Below are 17,296 nucleotides of genomic sequence, written 5' to 3'. Positions count from 1 at the left end.
TTATAACTTCTAGTCCTCAACTGACATATATACCAGCGGAATGGGAACCATTTATATCCTCTCATCCTGGTTCTCGGATTCGGAGGAAGAGCAGCCGCAGCAGCAGCAGGACCAGGCATAACAGCAGCAACAACAACAGGAGCGCCAACCTCCTCCTCACCCACCTGATGCTGCACAGGGCAGAGGGCGTCAGTGTAGGGCTGCACCTGGCCGCAGGAAATACCCCCAACACAGGGTTTACAGGCCGAGGATGAGCTTCCTCAACTTGACTGAGCAGCAGTGGCAAAGGAGGCTGAGACTTTCGCGAGAGGTAGTCGCTGACTTTTGCACAATGCTGCACCAAAACCTGGAGCCCAGAGGAGCGGGTGGACACCCCTTACTGGTGGCTATCAAAGTCACCACTGCCCTCCATTGTTTTGCTTCAGGAATCATCAGCGACATCTCCCAGTCGGCCACACACACTTGCATCACACAGGTTACCGATACCCTCTTTGCAAAGGCGCACAACTACATCCACTTCTCCACGGATGAAGCAAGTGTAAACGCGGTGCGTTTTAAAAAAAAATATTCATTCATGGGATGTGGGCGTTGCTGGCAAGGTCAGCATTTATTGCCCATCCCTAATTGCCATTGAGAAGGTGGTGGAGAGCCGCCTTCTTGAACCGCTGCAGTCCGTGTGCTGAAGGTACTCCCACAGTGCTGTTAGGTAGGGTGTTCCAGGACTTTGACCCAGCGACGATGAAGGATCGGCGATATACTTCTAAGTCAGGATGGTGTGTGGCTTGGGGGGTGAGGGGGGAACTTCGAGGTGGTGGTGTTCCCATGCGTCTGCTGCCCTTGTCTTTCTAGGTGGAAAAGGTCGCGGGTTTGGGAGGTGCTACTGAAGAAGCCGTGGCGAATTGCTGCAGTGCATCTTGTAGATGGTACACACTGCAGCCACGGTACGCCGGTGGTGGAGAGAGTGAATGTTTAAGGTGGTAGATGGGGGTGCCAATCAAGTGGGCTGCTTTGTCCTGGATGGTGTCGAGCTTCTTGAGTGTTGTTGGAGCTGCACTCATCCAGGCAAGTGGAGAGTATTCCATCACACCCCTTACTTGTGCCGTGTAGATGGTAGAAAGGCTTTGGGGAGTCAGGAAGTGAGACACTCGCCACAGAATACCTAGCCTCTGACCTGCTCTTGTTACCACAGTATTTACATGACTGTTCCAGTTAAGTTTCTGGTCAGTGGTGACCCCCAGGATGTTGATGGTGGGGGATTCGGCAATGGTAATGCTGTTGAATGTCATGGGGAGGTGGTTAGACTCTCGCTTGTTGGAGATAGTCATTGCCTGGCACTTCTGTGGCGCGAATGTTACCTGCTACTTATCAGCCCAAGCCTGAATGTCGTCCAGGTCTTGTTGCATGCAGGCATGGACTGCTTCATTACCTGAGGAGTTGTGAATGGCGCTGAACACTGTGCAGTCATCAGCGAACATCCCCATTTCTGACCTTATGTTGGAGGGAAGGTCATTGAAGAAGCAGCTGAAGATAGTTGGGTCTAGGACACTGCCCTGAGGAACTCCTGCAACGATGTCCCGGAGCTGTGATGATTGACCTTCGATCACCACAACCATCTTCCTTTGTGCTAGGTATGACTGCAGCCAGCGGAGAGTTTTCCCCCTGACTCCCATTGACTTCAGTTTTACTAGGGCTCCTTCATGCCACACTCGGTCAAATGCTGCCTTGATGTCAAGGGCAGTCACTCTCGCCTCACCTCTGGAATTCAGCTGCTTTGTCCATGTTTGGACCAATGCTGTAATGAGATCAGGAGTTGAGTGGTCTTGGCGGAACCCAAACTGGGCATCAGTGAGCAGGTTATTGGTGAGTAAGTGCTGCTTGATAGCACTGTCGATGACACCTTCCATCACTTTGCTGATGATTGAGAGTCGACTGATGGGGCGGTAATTGGCCGGATTGGATTTGTCCTGCTTTTTGTGGACAGGACATACCTGGGCAGTTTTCCACTTGGCTTTGCAAATATGACAGGATTGCCAAGGGTGCAGGGCTTCATAGACTGCACACATGTGGCCATTAAGGCACCCCATCACAATCCAGCTGTATTTGTCAACCGCAAGGGCTTCCACTCCCTTAACGTCCAGCCGGTGTGTAACCACAGGAAGAACATTATGCATGTTTGCGCAAAGTAGCCTCGCAGTTGCCATGACTCGTTCATCCTGTGGCAGTCTACTGAGCCTCAGCTGTTCAATCCGCCAATCCAACTTTCCGGATGGCTACTTGGAGACAAGGGCCAATGACTACGTTGAGGAGGCCACCAAACGAAGCTGAGGAGCGCTACAATGCCAGCCACATTTCCACGAGAGCCATCATCGAGCAAACCATCGGCTTGCTCAAAATGCGATTCAGATGCCTCGACAGATCAGGTGGAGCCCTCCAGTACTCACCAGCCAGGGTCTCCAGAATCATCGTGGTCTGCTGTGCACTGCACAGCATCGCACAGCAGCATGGCTTCCCGCTGCCTGAGGAACAAGTGGCTCAGCGCATGGTCTCCTCGGAGGAGGAAGAGGAGGAGGAAGACCTTGCAGAGGCGGATGCGCCAGTTCCACCAGCACGCAAGCACATTGCTGCCCGTGATGCAAGGGATGCACTAATCTATGCCAGATTCGCTTAAGTTTACGAAGCAAACACATGTGGCTGTCACCTTCTTAACACACCATACACCATGTACAATAAACTGTGGGTTCCTATCACTCTCGCCACCATCATTACAGATGAAAGATGCCCTGACACCTCACTGTGAGACTTCCATTTCTGGGCACACATAAGCCAACTCTTTGAATCTTTGCCATCACATTTGTTTATTACAATTGAAATGCCGATCATTATACTAAATATGTATTACATCAAAACACCCAAGTGATTACCCTTGTGAATCTTTCTCTTACGCGTGCTTCTACATGGTGCTTCCCTTGTGGCTTCAGCAGATATGGAGCCACCTTGCTCACTTTGATGCTGCTTCTGCTTCGACAGCTTTGGCAGACGTCCTCTGGGTTTGCGAGCCTAGGAGGGCTCGGCAACAATCTGCTCCTCCTGTGTCTGTGCAGGAGCTAAGATGGCCATCTCAGTTGGGTGAGGAATCTGGTGGAGCTCTGACCGAGGGCTCCACACTGGCATGGGAGTGTGAGCGCTTGGAGAGGAGCCCACACTTGTTGCCTGCCACCAACATCCCTCTCATGGGTCAGTCGCACTTCAGAGCTAGCACGTGGCTGGACAGCACCTTGCTGCACATCAGGGGGTCCATGAGGACCTGTATCTGCACTGGCAGTCCTCATCACAAGGACATCCATGAAGCTCTGGTCTCTCTGCTCAATAGCTGCCCATCGCTCCTCCAGAGATGTAATTCTATTCTGAACAGTCACCATGTTTTCCTGACTCTGGCAACTTACTTCCTCCATGGCTGTAGCCATCCTTTCCACGGAGGTTGCCATCCTATCTATGATGGTGCATTCATGCGCCATTGCCTCCACAAAGGCAGTACTCATGTTAGAGATGGACTCTTCCATTCTCTCCACACTCTCAGTTACGCTGGATGCAAAACCTGCCAGAGACTCCTGCACTTGTTCCTGGAGTTCCAGCACCGCTCTCTTTCTGGATGGCCCCAGAGGTACAGCGTCTACCTGCAGCTGAGCAGAATTAGGAGCATCCTGCGGCCTCCAACGAGGACTCTCTACTGCTGTCCCTGTCTCCAGCATCTGCTGATGCTCACTTGTGAGCTGTGATACACCAGGTGACAACATTACTCTATCTCGTGAAGGACCCACTGAGGTGTGCGTCTCTGCGCTGGTGCTGGGTGTGCTCATTTCTGCTGACACTGCTCCCTCAGAGGCTGCAGGTTCCTCTGAAGAGTCTTCTGGCTCTTCCTCCTGGACAGTGGGGACGGGGGTTCTCAATGGTCCTGTGGGGGAGTAAAGGCATGAGTTAAACATGTGATATTAATGTAGCATGCACATCAAATTGTGCAGATGATCATACGGCATCTGATGCTCATACAGTTTGAGTTATCAGTCACTCATGCAATGTAAATGAGAGGGCTGCAAATCTATTCTGTCACCAGCTTGCTGTGATGCGCCCGTCTGACCATCCCCCACTTCCAGATCCTCAGCACCTCCTACGATGTCCAGAGCAGCTTCCTCAGCAGTGTTCAGCTGGACAATGGAAGGTGGTCCTCCTCCTGTCCTGGCCTTCTCCCTCTTATTGTGGACTCTCTTTTCCTGCAATGAGGGACACAAGTGGAGTTGGAGTGAGAATGTTGAAGTGAGTGTAGAGAGTCCAGAGCATAGATGCTTAGAAGGAGACAAAGATGAAGTGAGGTGCCAGTACCAAGGGCCCTCCCTGTGCATTGTTGGTTGTTGGCATTGCATAACAGTGATAGTGAGTGTGAGGGGTACATATGTATCAGAATAGTGAAGTGATTCTCTACATAGAGAGAGAGGGATGGTTAAGGGTAAAGTGGGATGTGGAGGAGTAGGTTGACAATGCAGAATGCTGGTGATGAGAGGAGATGGGGAGCAGATTGAAGGTAAGTGTGATGTTATACTCACTTTTGCTGAGCGTACCAGGTCATTAAACGTTTTTCTGCACTGCACCCAGGAGCGAGCACACAAAGATCTGGCGCTCACCTCAGCAATTTGCAGCCAGGCTGCCTTGGTTTGCTGAGGAGGCTTCCTCTGTCCAGATGAGGGGAACAGTACCTCTTGGCGCCCTCTCACTTCCTCCACAAGAGCATGGAGGGAGTCATCATCAAATCGGGGAGAGGCCTCAGCTCTTGTAGCAGTCATGGGCACAATTTGAACAACGAGAAGCAGCAGGAAAGGATGGATGAGAAACAATGCTGCACCAGCCCCTTAAATACAGCTGGCTGACAGACGTCAGCAGAGGTGAGTAGCAGACCCGCACCCACTAATTGGGCCGAGTAGCGCACACGGACACATTAATCAGGCCACTTTAAGGCAAAATCTTCATTTCTGGGAGGCTGAAATTGGCGGCGGGACTGGAACCCGCCGATCATCAAACCTGCACTCAACCCGCCTCCATTAATAAAATCGCGGCCATAGAATGTTGCAGCTCGGAATAGGCAATTTGGTCCATCATGTCTGTGCTGGTATTTTCCTGTAATCCTACATGATAGGAATTGGAAAAGAGTCATCAGGGAAGAAGTGCCTTTAAATGGAACTGAAGCTATTACATTTCAACAACAACAACTTGCATTTACATAGCGCCTTTAACATAGTAAAACATCCCAAGGAGCTTCACAGGAGCGTTATCAAACAAAATTTGACACCGAGCCACATAAAGAGATATTAGGAAAGGTGACTAAAAGACAAAAGCAAAATACAGTACTGTAGATGCTGGAAATCTGAAATAAAAACAGAAAATCCGGACCACTCCCACTCTGACCTCGGCCTCCTACACTGTTTCAATGAAGCTCAACGCAAACTCGAGGAACAGCACCTCCTCTTTCTATTCGGCACTTTACAGTCTTCCAGATTCAACATTGAGTTAAAAAATTTCAGATCATAACCTGTGATGCCATTCTTTTGGACAGCAGCTGTTGCTGATGATTCTGATGTTCCCATTTACACCTCATCTAGACCCACCTCTTGTTTCTTTATTTGTCCCATTACCATCTCCTTTCGCCTTGCACCATCATCCCTTTTGTCATTTAATCTCTCCTGCCTCCCACCCTGTCACAGACCTTCCCTTTTGTTCTTTACTCTCCGCCCCTCCCCCCTTTCCCTGCCTCTCTACTTCCTTAAAACCTGTTACATCGCTAACCTTTTCCAGTTCTGACGAAAGGTCATCGACCTAAATCATTAACTCTGTTTCTCTCCACAGATGCAGCCTGACCTGAGTATTTCCAGCATTTTCTGTTTTTATTTCAGATTTCCAGCATCCGCAGTATTTTGCTTTTGTATCTTGATACTGAACTGAATAGGTACATGCAAGTTTCTGAAGAAAATGTTTTCAAAAGCTCCATGTGCACCCCTGCTGCTCCAGAGTATTATGTAAAAATGAGTTCACAGTAGCCATGCTACATTTAAAGGGGAACTTAATTCACATTGCAGTGATTGGCAGGTTTTGACTTCATTTATAAACATATACGGTACAGTGAGAGTTGTGGTGCATTCAAGGATCTATCCAGTTTGAATTCATAAATCCTTTTAATATGAATTTGGCCTAAACACTGCAAAGCTTAAAGTGGAAGTCATGGTCGCTCTGATTGTTTGGAGTTCCTAGCCTAGATTTGTGATTAGTTGGAGAGCACCCAGCTGACCTGTAGTACAATGGCTTCATGTGTATTTACTGGATCGCCTTCATGTGCATAATCTCACAGAACTCCCACTTTGAACTTCCTGCCCATTGCTGGATGGGAAATCCCATGTTGCAGCAGGATTTAAAGCCATGAGGCAGCTTAATGAGGCAAGTGTCATGGTTTGCAATCCAATACTCTTCTATTTGAAAACATGCCAGTTCAGCAGGGCACGAAACAGCCTGTTGATGGAGCACCTCAGGACCTCCAGACAATTTACCGAAGAAGAATGGCAGGAATGCCTTGAGTGACATCACACAAAACTGGAGGCAATGTACTGAATCACTTTACTATGTCATTCCTTCTATGAGCAGCTGAATATGCAGCATTCACATAAGGGCACCATAATAGCATCTTTTCATCATCATCATCTTCTATAGGTGTACTAAATCTGACTCCGAAGTGACACTGGGCCCTCCAGCACTTCACACCACACACTGTCATTTATTTTTTCTCTTTCCCAAGCACATCTCTGATACCAGAGGAAGATTTAGATCGTGAGGTAGCAGGGAGTGTATTGGGTGATGCAAAAAGCACAAGTGAATAGGATCAGTTGGTGATGGCAAGGGAGGAGCAGATACTTGCTGTCCAGGGGCCAGCTTGTGTGCATCCTCCATTATGAACCCAGGACCTCACAGGACCTGCTTTCAAAAGAAGGACACTTTCTGACCACTGCATTGGTGCAATCATTGAGGACTGCACCAAACGACTTGCCGGAGATGGTTGCTCATATGGAGGAATCCACTCACCATGTGCACAGATTATTTGACAATGTCACAACAGTAAAGTCCACTATTGAATGTATGGGAACTCCCAGGATATCTACAGTCAATTCCAAGAGGTTCTTTTGCACACACAACAGCCAACCATATCACATATTCCTGCCATTCTGGTAGCACCTAGATGAATCAGAAGAACAGGTTCCAGAATGCATACATCACACATCATCACCAAAGGAAAACATCATGGAATGAAACACTAGTCATTCACAAAGGTTTGCAAGCCTGTTTCATCAGGTAGCAGGACTGTGATATTTGTGAGTTACCTGGAAGATTTAAGGCATGAAAGATGTTGATAGGACTGTAATGCAGTGTCCACATTTCAAAGTTAAGAGAGAGTCTCCAGTATGAAAGCTTGCCAACTGGCTCTCCCAGCTCGCATTGAGTTCTGTTATGCAGCCTTTTTAGGGGGCCTTCCTCTTTTTAGAGCCTCTATCATGCCTCTGCAGGGCAAAGTTATGCAGTATGCAGCACAGTACTATGGTCTTTAAAACCTTATATCTGGCAGTATTTCAAGTGTTCCAGGTATACAGTTGTACCTTTTATTGTTTTGGAACAGATGGTATAAAGTTAATTGAAGTGCTGTATTGCTATTTGATTTGGTGATTTCTTTTTTGCTTGTGTAAGTTTTACTTCTAATAATAAAAAAGGAAGACTTGCATTTATATAATACCTTGCACGATCTCAGGACATTCCAAAGTAGTTGTTTTGAAGTGTAATCACTGTTGTGTAATGTAGGAATCACGACAGCCAATTTGCAAACAACAATGTGTTAATGATCAGATAATCTATTTTTAAGTATTGATTGGGGGATAAATATTGGCCAGGAGAGCAGGGAGAACTAGTCTGCTCTTCTTTGAAATAGTGACATGGGATCTTTTGTGCCCACGTGAGAGGGGAGACGTCTTTGTTTAATGTCTCATCCAAAAGATGGCACCTCCGACCATACAGCAAGCCCTCAGTACTGCACTGGATTGTCGGCCTAGATTTTGTGTTCGTGTTCCTGGAGTAGGGATGGAATCCATAACCTTCTGACTCCGAGGCGAGAGTGCTATCACTGAGCCATAGCTGATACGTAAATAAACTTGTATAGTAATTTTCAGCTTGAGCTATATGATCTATTAGTTTATTGTTTTTCACTGATTTGGAAAGAGATGCAGGATATAGGTTGTATTATTTCCACTGCATACTCCAGTGGTGGAAAGGCACATTCCTTGCCTGGTGGCAAGCTATCTCAGATACTTTTAAGCATAAGGTCAAGTTTTGGTTACTGGGAGATGCAAGCTTGTTTATGGAAAATGACTTTTTTGCCAAGAGTTTATGATCGATTTACTGGTTTTCAAATAAATGGGTTAACACTGTCGTTGTGTCACGATGATCAGAAAATCTAGGCTTTTGTGTTGAGCATGAATACAAGGATTTGGGAAGAAGTATGAATTGTAACAGCTGTAATCACAACATTTTTCAGGACAACATTGTGACAAAAAAGATACCTGACTCATTTTGCTGTCCTCCCAGCCAAACCAAAAGGTTTGCCATACACTTCACCAGAAAGACTGTGCCCTTTTAAAATAATAACTTTTGATTATCTGAGTTGAGCATTAATGTTGATCATACCCCCTCCATTATGCTGTGCAAGTGAGGTATGCCTTGGAAAATAATGATAGAGCAGATCATTTTGCCTGTATCCTGACACAATGCAATAACATATCACCCACTGTCTCTTCAATATTTATAGAACACATTAACTGTTGATTTTCCGATATACTTCAAACTCCTGCTTCCAGAAAAAAAATTGAAGTGCATTCATCACATTTTGGGCAAAGCTACAACAAATCTGGACTCTTGGCAAATGTTTAATTCTGAACTGTCCAAATAAAATCTGAATGATTGGCAAGCATAAATAAATACAAGTATGCAAAACTTTCTAAGACAAGTTTCAAACAGAGCATCACAAATGTATATAACACTCTGTTCAATATAATCTCTTCTAAAAAGATGTTGAGAGATTGTTTCCCCGGCTGGAGAGTCTAGAACTAGGGGGCATAGTCTCAGGATAAGGGGTCAGCCATTTAAGACTGAGATGAGGAGGAATTTCTTCACTGAGCATTGTAAATCTTTGTAACTCTCCATCCCAAAGGGTTGTGGATGCTGAGTCATTGAGTATATTAAAGGCTGAGACAGTTGATTTTTGGACTTATGGGGATCGGGCGGGAAAGTGGAGTTGAGGTCGAAGATCAGCCATGATCTTATTGAATGGTGGAGTAGGTTCGAAGGGCCATGTGGCCTACCCCTGCTCCTAATTCTTATGTTCTTAAACCTATATGCATAACATGCAAAATATTCAACCAACGCTACCAAAACAGATTATCTGGTCATTTATTTCACTTACTGTTTGTGGGAACTTGCTGTGTTCAAATTGGCTACTGTATTTGCCTACATAATAACCGTGGCTACACAACTAAATAATTCACTGGTTGCAGCGTGTTTTGGGACATTGTGAGAATGTGAAACATGCTGTATAACTGCAGGTTATTGTACTTTTTTTTAACCATATTGATTTTATTTAGGTGTTTAAGAGGAAAGCAGGCTCATAAGTTTCTTTTCCTCATACATGAAGGTATTGGATGCAATGTTAATAAAATATCAATGTGTTGCACTGGAAAATATCAAGCTGAATAGATATGAGCATGCCAAGTTTTCCCATTTAAATTCAGTTAAAATGAATTTAATGAAAAGCAATTCTGCATCGAATAAGTTCTGATTGAATTTTTAAAAGTATCCATATTTATATATACATTCAAAAATTCCCTGTGGAATACTTACTGCACTCTTCATAAGGGAATATAACTACAGTATAAATATCAGTGTCAAATACAATTTAAAGCAGTAATTAAAATACAGAAAGTTTGTGACTGGAACTCCTTTGGAAACATGCTTTTTGCACAATCTCTTGATTTTACATTTTCTTGCTCATTGTTCGCTAGCTGTGTTCTTACTGGGGCCTCTCCCCAGCATTGCTCTGGAAAAAGAGTCATGATTTTACAAAACTGAACCAACATCTGAAAGAACCAACCTCAAAACCCAAATAACTTAAGGATAATGTTTATTTTTTGTTGCAATGAAATGCTTCTATTTTAAGATGATTAAGGTAAGTTGTATTAAAAAAAAATAGTTTCTACTTTTATTTAATTGTATTTAGAACCCCCCCAAAAAAATTGCTGATCCTGGAAACAGAAATAGAAAATATGAGAAACACTCAGCAAGTTAGACAGCATCTGTGGAAAGGACAGACATATCAACAATTCAGGTGTAGACCCTTTGTCAGTCCTGGCTGAAATTACAGGTGAATGGTATTTAAAAGGGTACAAAACAAAGGGAAGAGGGAGGAAAATCTCACAGCCACCCAGTGGGGTGCTTAAATGGAAAAAAGGGGGTGGATAAATCCCTGAACTGACATTAACATGAGACAATAGGAGGCATAATGAGACATTTAAACAAAATCAAAATACTGCGGGTGCTGGAAATACTCAGCAGGTGAGGCAGCATCTGTGGAGAGAGAAACAGAGGTCGATGATCTTTCGTCAGAACTGGAAAAAGTTAGAGATGTAACAGATTGTAAGCAAGTGTAGGGACAGGGAAAGGAGGGAGGGGAGGAAAGAACAAAAGGGAAGGCCTGTGATAGGGTGGAAGGCAGGAGAGATTAAATGACAAACAGTATGATAGTACAAAGCAAAAGGAGATGGTAATGGGACAAGTAAAGAAACAAAAGATGGGTCCAGAAGAGGTGTAACTGGGAATGGCAGAATCATCAACAGCTGCCATGTGAAAATAAAGGGTCAGAGGTAATGGTCTGAAATTGTTGAACTCGCTGTTGAGTCCAGAAGGCTGTAAAGTGCCTAATCGAAAGATGAGGTGCTGTTCCTCGAGTTTACGTTGAGCTTCATTGGAACAGTGCAAGAGGCCGAGGACAGAGAGGTCAGAGTGGGAGTGGAACAGAGAATTAAAGTGACAGGCGACCGGAAGTTCAAAGTCGCGCTTGAGGACTGAACGGAGATTTACCGCAAAGCAGTCACCCAATCTGCGTTTGGTCTCCCCAATGTAGAGGAGACCGCATCGTGAGCAGTGAATGCAGTATACTAAATTGCAAGAAGTACAAGTTGTGGTAAACCACTGTTAACCCTGTACAAGTCCAGGCATGTCTCAGCCCCTGGCTCCACCCCTAAGCCCGGGTATAAAGGTGACTCACCACCCTTCCCCCGGGAGCTCTTAGGATGGATTCACTAGCAGAGGCATGCTCTAGTTCTTAGTCAATAAAAGCCTACTTCATATAAGTCCATCTCGTAGTCTTTGGTATTGTTGATAGCGCATCAATTTTATTGACTAATTTTCAACATGGAGCAAATCTTGAAGCCAAAACGTTTAGACCTGGATCCTCAAGCAGCAGATGCAGCCAATAACTTTGAACACTGGCTGAGCTGTTTCGAAGCCTTCCTGGAGGCCTCCAGCACTACAGATGACGCGAAACGGCTTGTCTTGAACTCACGGGTGAGCCACCGAGTCTACTCGATCATCCGAGACGCCACTACTTACGCGGCCGCCATCGCGACGCTAAAGGAACAATACGTGAGACCTGTTAACGAGGTCTATGCCAGACACCTCCTGGCTACCCGAAAACAGCGCCCCGGGGAATCGGGCGCTGAATATTTACTGGCACTGAGAGTCCTCGGCCGGGACTGTAATTGCAAAGCGGTGACGGCCAAGGAATGCATGGAAGACCTGATCCGAGATGCCTACGTAGCCGGCATCAGGTCCAACTATACTCGGCAGAGGCTGCTGGAACAGAGGGGGCTCGACCTGCAGAAGACGGTGGCCCCCGCTAACTCGTTAGACGTGGCCCTCCAGAACATGGACGCCTACCCCCCTGACCGGATGGCCACGTGGATGCCACGGGAGCAGCCATCTTGGGACCCGGTAAGGCCACAAGCCGCCAGCAGCCCAACTACAGCTGCAATGACCAGAGGCCAGAAATGCTACTTCTGCGGCCAGGCCAAGCACCCCAGACAGCAATGCCCAGCAAAGGACGCGACCTGCTCCAAATGCGGCAAGAAAGGCCACTACGCGAGAGTGTGCAAGGCAAAATCGACCCCCAATTCCAGCAGCGCCGCGTGTGAACCGTACAGGCCGCCATTTTGGACCCCACCAACCACGTGTGAGCCGTGCGGGCCGCCATTTTGGACACCACCAGCCGAGGGGGAGCCGCCATCTTGGACACCATCTCGGGACCAGGCCCTCGGCGCGGGCGAATATTACAGCGACCCACCGACCTCGACGATGGCCTCCATCACCCTGGACCAATCTGGGCCCCATCAACTAGCCAGGTCCATGATCAACGTAAAGGTAAATGGCCATGCCACAAATTGCCTTTTCGACTGCGGAAGCACGGAGAGCTTCATCCACCCCGACACAGTGCGATGCTACTCCCTATCGGTTATGCGCACACGCCACCAGGTCTTTATGGCCTCAAAGTCCCATACGCCGGACGTCGGCGGCTACTGTGTAGCGACTCTGACAGTGAACGGCGTGGAGTACAGAGAGTTTAAATTCCTCGTCCTGCCACAGCTCTGCGCTCCCGTACTGCTAGGATTAGACTTCCAGTGCCATCTGGAGAGCGTCACGATGGCATATGGCGGGCCCTTGCCCCCACTTACAGTCTGCAGCCAGCAGAATTTAAACACGGCGCCGCGCAAAGTATGCAGCCTGTCCACCCTGAAGGTCAAACCCCCCCGTTGTTCGCTAATCTCGCCAAAGACTGCAAGCCAATTGCTACTAAAAGCAGGCGGTACAGTGCCGGGGATAGGAGCTTTATTAAATCAGAAGTACAAAGACTCCTGAGGGAAGGGATTATCGAGGGCAGCACCGGCCCATGGCGAGCCCAAGTGGTGGTAGTAAAGACCGGCGAAAAACAGCGCCTGGTTATTGATTACAGCCAGACGATCAATCGATACACGCAATTAGACGCATACCCACTTCCCCGCATATCTGACATGGTCAACCAGATAGCACAATACCGGGTATTCTCGACGATTGATCTGAAGTCGGCATACCACCAGCTCCCCATCAGGCCTGAGGACCGCCAGTACACGGCCTTCGAGGCGGACGGTCGCCTCTACCACTTCCTCCGAGTCCCCTTCGGCATCACCAACGGGGTCTCGGTCTTCCAAAGGGAGATGGACCGGATGGTTGACCAGAACGTGCTGCAGGCCACCTTCCCCTATCTAGACAACGTCACCATCTGCGGCCATGACCGGCAGGACCACGACGCCAACCTAGAAAAATTCCTCCGTACGGCCCAACGGCTAAATCTGACATACAACAGAGAAAAATGTATGTTCCGCACCGCGCGCCTCGCTATTCTTGGCTGCGTGGTGGAAAACGGAGTCATCGGCCCCAACCCCGACTGAATGCGCCCCCTCCTGGAACTACCCCCCCCACCCCCACTGCCTAAAAGCCCTGAAGAGATGCCTAGGGTTCTTCTCTTACTACGCCCAGTGGGTGCCCAACTATGCGGACAAAGCCCGGCCCCTCATCAAGTCAACCTCCTTCCCCCTGACGGCAGAGGCCCGTGCGGCCTTCACCCTCATAAAAGAGGACATTGCGAAGGCCACAATGCACGCAGTGGATGAGTCCATCCCTTTCCAAGTGGAGAGCGATGCATCCGACTTCGCCCTAGCTGCAACCCTTAACCAGGCGGGGAGACCCGTGGCCTTCTTTTCACGGACCCTCCAGGGCCCCGAAATTCGACACACCTCAGTCGAGAAGGAGGCCCAGGCGATAGTGGAGGCTGTACGGCACTGGAGGCATTACCTGGCCGGTAAACGTTTCACCCTGCTCACTGACCAACGGTCAGCAGCATTTATGTTTAACAACAGACAAAGGGGGAAAATCAAAAATGGTAAGATATTGCGGTGGAGGATCGAGTTATCCACCTACAACTACGATATCTTATACCGGCCCGGGAAACTTAATGAGCCCCCAGACGCCCTATCCCATGCGACATGTGCCAACGCACAAGTCGATAGGCTACGGACCCTCCACAATGATCTCTGCCACCCGGGGGTCACCAGGTTCTTCCACTTTATTAAAGCTCGCAACCTGCCTTACTCCATCGAGGAGGTCAGGACCATGACCAGGAACTGCCAGGTCTGCGCCGAATGCAAACCGCACTTTTATAGGCCAGACAGGGCACACCTGATTAAAGCCACCCGCCCCTTCGAACGTCTCTGCGTCGATTTCAAGGGGCCCCTTCCCTCCTCTGACCGCAACACGTACTTCCTCAATATTATTGATGAGTACTCCCGTTTCCCCTTCGCCATCCCCTGCCCGGACATGACCAGCGCCACAGTCATCAGGTGCCTCCACGACCTGTTCGCCATATTTGGCTTCCCCAATTACATCCACAGCGACAGGGGCTCGTCGTTCATGAGCGACGAGCTGCGCCAGTACCTGCTCGAGAAGGGCATAGCCACGAGCAGGACTACCAGCTACAACCCCCGGGGTAACGGACAGGTAGAGAGGGAGAACGCAACGGTGTGGAAGACCTCCATGCTCGCCCTAAAATCCAAGGGCCTCCCAATCTCCCGCTGGCAAGATGTCCTCCCCGATGCGCTCCACTCCATACGATCACTGCTCTGTACTGCCACAAACGCCACCCCTCATGAGAAGATGTTCGTCTTCCCCAGGAAATCCACCTCGGGGACATCACTACTGCCATGGCTGACGTCTCCGGGACCCGTCCTGCTCAGGAAACACGTGAGGAGCCATAAGACGGAACCCCTGGTCGAAAAGGTTCACCTCCTCCACGCCAACCCACAGTACGCCTACGTGGCGTATCCTGACGGGCGGGAGGACACAGTCTCAATTCGAGACCTCGCACCCTCAGGTACCACCCGAAACACCATCGATCACCATCCACTACCTCCACCCACCACCACTACCCACGACGCACCACCGGGGTGCCTACCATGAACTGACGACATGCCGGTGCCATCCCTACCCCGAGAGGACGACACGCCAGTGCTCCGTCCCATGCGAGAAGCGGCCGCGGGCAAAGAACCGCCGCAACCGGCACCACGAAGATCATTACGGCAGACAAGACCCCCGGAGAGACTTTCGTACACGAACTTTTGAAACACTTCACCCCGCCGGACTCTTTTTTAAACGAGGGGTGAATGTGGTAAACCACTGTTAACCCTGTACAAGTCCAGGCATGTCTCAGCCCCTGGCTCCACCCCTAAGCCCGGGTATAAAGGTGACTCACCACCCTTCCCCCGGGAGCTCTTAGGATGGATTCACTAGCAGAGGCATGCTCTAGTTCTTAGTCAATAAAAGCCTACTTCATATAAGTCCATCTCGTAGTCTTTGGTATTGTTGATAGCGCATCACAAGTAAATCGTTGTTTCACCTGGAAGAAGTGTTTGGGGTCCTGGACAATGGGAAGGGAGGAGGTAAAAGGCCAGGTGTTGCATCTCCTGCGCTTGCATGGGAAGGGGGTGTTTGGAGTGATTGAGGAGTGGACCAGGGTGTCGCGGAGGGAGCGGACCAGGGTGTCGCGGAGGGAGCGGCCCCTTTGGAAAGCTGGGAGACGAGGGGAAGATGTGGTTGGATCACCCTGGAGGTGGCAGAAATGGTGGAGGATGATCCGTTGAATGTGGAGGCTGGTGGGGTGAAAGGTGATGACAAGGGGAACCCTATTGTCGTTCTGGGAGGGAGGGAAGGGAAGGGGTGAGACAGAAGTGCGGGAAATGGAATGGACACGGTTGAGGACCATGTCAACCACAGTAGAGGGGAATCTTCAGTTGAGGAAAAAGGAAGACATATAGGAAGCACTAGTATGGAAGGCGGCATCATCAGAACAGATGTGACTGAGATGGAGAAACTAGGAGAATGGAATAGAGTCCTTCCAGGAAGCGGGGTGGGAGGAAGTGTAGTCCAGGTAGCTGTGGGAGTCAGTAGGCTTACTGTTCCATTTCCTGCACTTCTGCTCTCACCCCTTCCCCTTCCTCCCAGAACCACAATAGGGTTCCCCTTGTCCTCACCTTTCACTCCATCAGCCTCCACATTCAACGGATCATACTCCGCCATTTCTGCCACATCCAGCGTGATCCCACCACCGAACACATCTTCCCCTCCCCTTTCAGCTTTCCGAAAGGGACCACTCCCTCCGCGACACCCTGGTCCACTCCTCAATCACCCCCAACATCCACTCCCCTTCCCACTGCACCTTCTGTGCAAGCGCAGGAGATGCAACACCTGCCCTTTTACCTCCTCCCTTCCACCTCCTCCCTTCCCATCGTCCAGGGCCCCAAACACTCCTTCCAGGTGAAACAGCGATTACTTGTACTTCTTGCAATCTAGTATATTGTATTCACTGCTCACGATGTGGTCTCCTCTAAATTGGGGAGACCAAACGCAGATTGGGTGACCGCTTTGTGGAACACCTCCGTTCAGTCCGCAAGCCTGACCCCGAGCTTCTGGTCGCTTGTCACTTTAATTCTCCGCTCCACTCCCACTCAGACCTCGGTGTCCTCGGCCTCTTACACTGTTCCAATGAAGCTCAATGTAAACTCGAGGAACAGCACCTCATCTTTCGATTAGGCAATTTACAGCCTTCTGGACTCAACATCGAGTTCAAGAATTTCAGACCATAACTTCTGCCCCTATTGTTTTCAGAAGATAGCTGTTGATTCTGCTATTCCCATTTACATCTCTTTTAGACCCATCTTTTGTTTCTTTACATGTCCCATTACCATTTCGTTTTGTTTGTACAATGATACTTTTTTGTCATTTTTGTCACTCCTGCCTTCCACCCTATCACAGACCTTCCATTTCATTCTTTCCTCCCCTCCCTACTTTCCCTGCCCCTGCATTTGCTTAAAACCTGTTACATCTCCAACTTTTTCCAGTTCTGACGAAGGGTCATCAACCTGAAACGTTAACTCTGTTTGTTTCTCTCTCCACAGATGCTGCCTGACCTGCTGAGTATTTCCAGCATTTTATGTTTTTATTTCAGACAATTAAACATGTTTTGAGACTCCGAGAATGTGGGAACAGCTGAGGGGGTGGGGATAAGGCAGGTAGAAATGAATGT

The 17,296-nt window shown here is 48.6% G+C and overlaps 1 protein-coding gene across 2 annotated transcripts in view; it reads left to right on the top strand.

Moving 5' to 3' along the window:
• Nucleotides 1-17,296, top strand: part of agmo (alkylglycerol monooxygenase) — a 530,082-nt gene that overhangs the window by 102,954 nt on the left and 409,832 nt on the right. The gene's annotated exons all lie outside the window — the stretch shown is intronic.

This window comes from Somniosus microcephalus, chromosome 5 (genome assembly GCF_052327205.1).
Source record: "Somniosus microcephalus isolate GS21.2 chromosome 5, FLI_Smic_1.0, whole genome shotgun sequence".
In the NCBI taxonomy this organism is placed as follows: Eukaryota; Metazoa; Chordata; class Chondrichthyes; order Squaliformes; family Somniosidae; genus Somniosus; species Somniosus microcephalus.
This window is presented reverse-complemented; position numbering and strand designations above follow the sequence as displayed.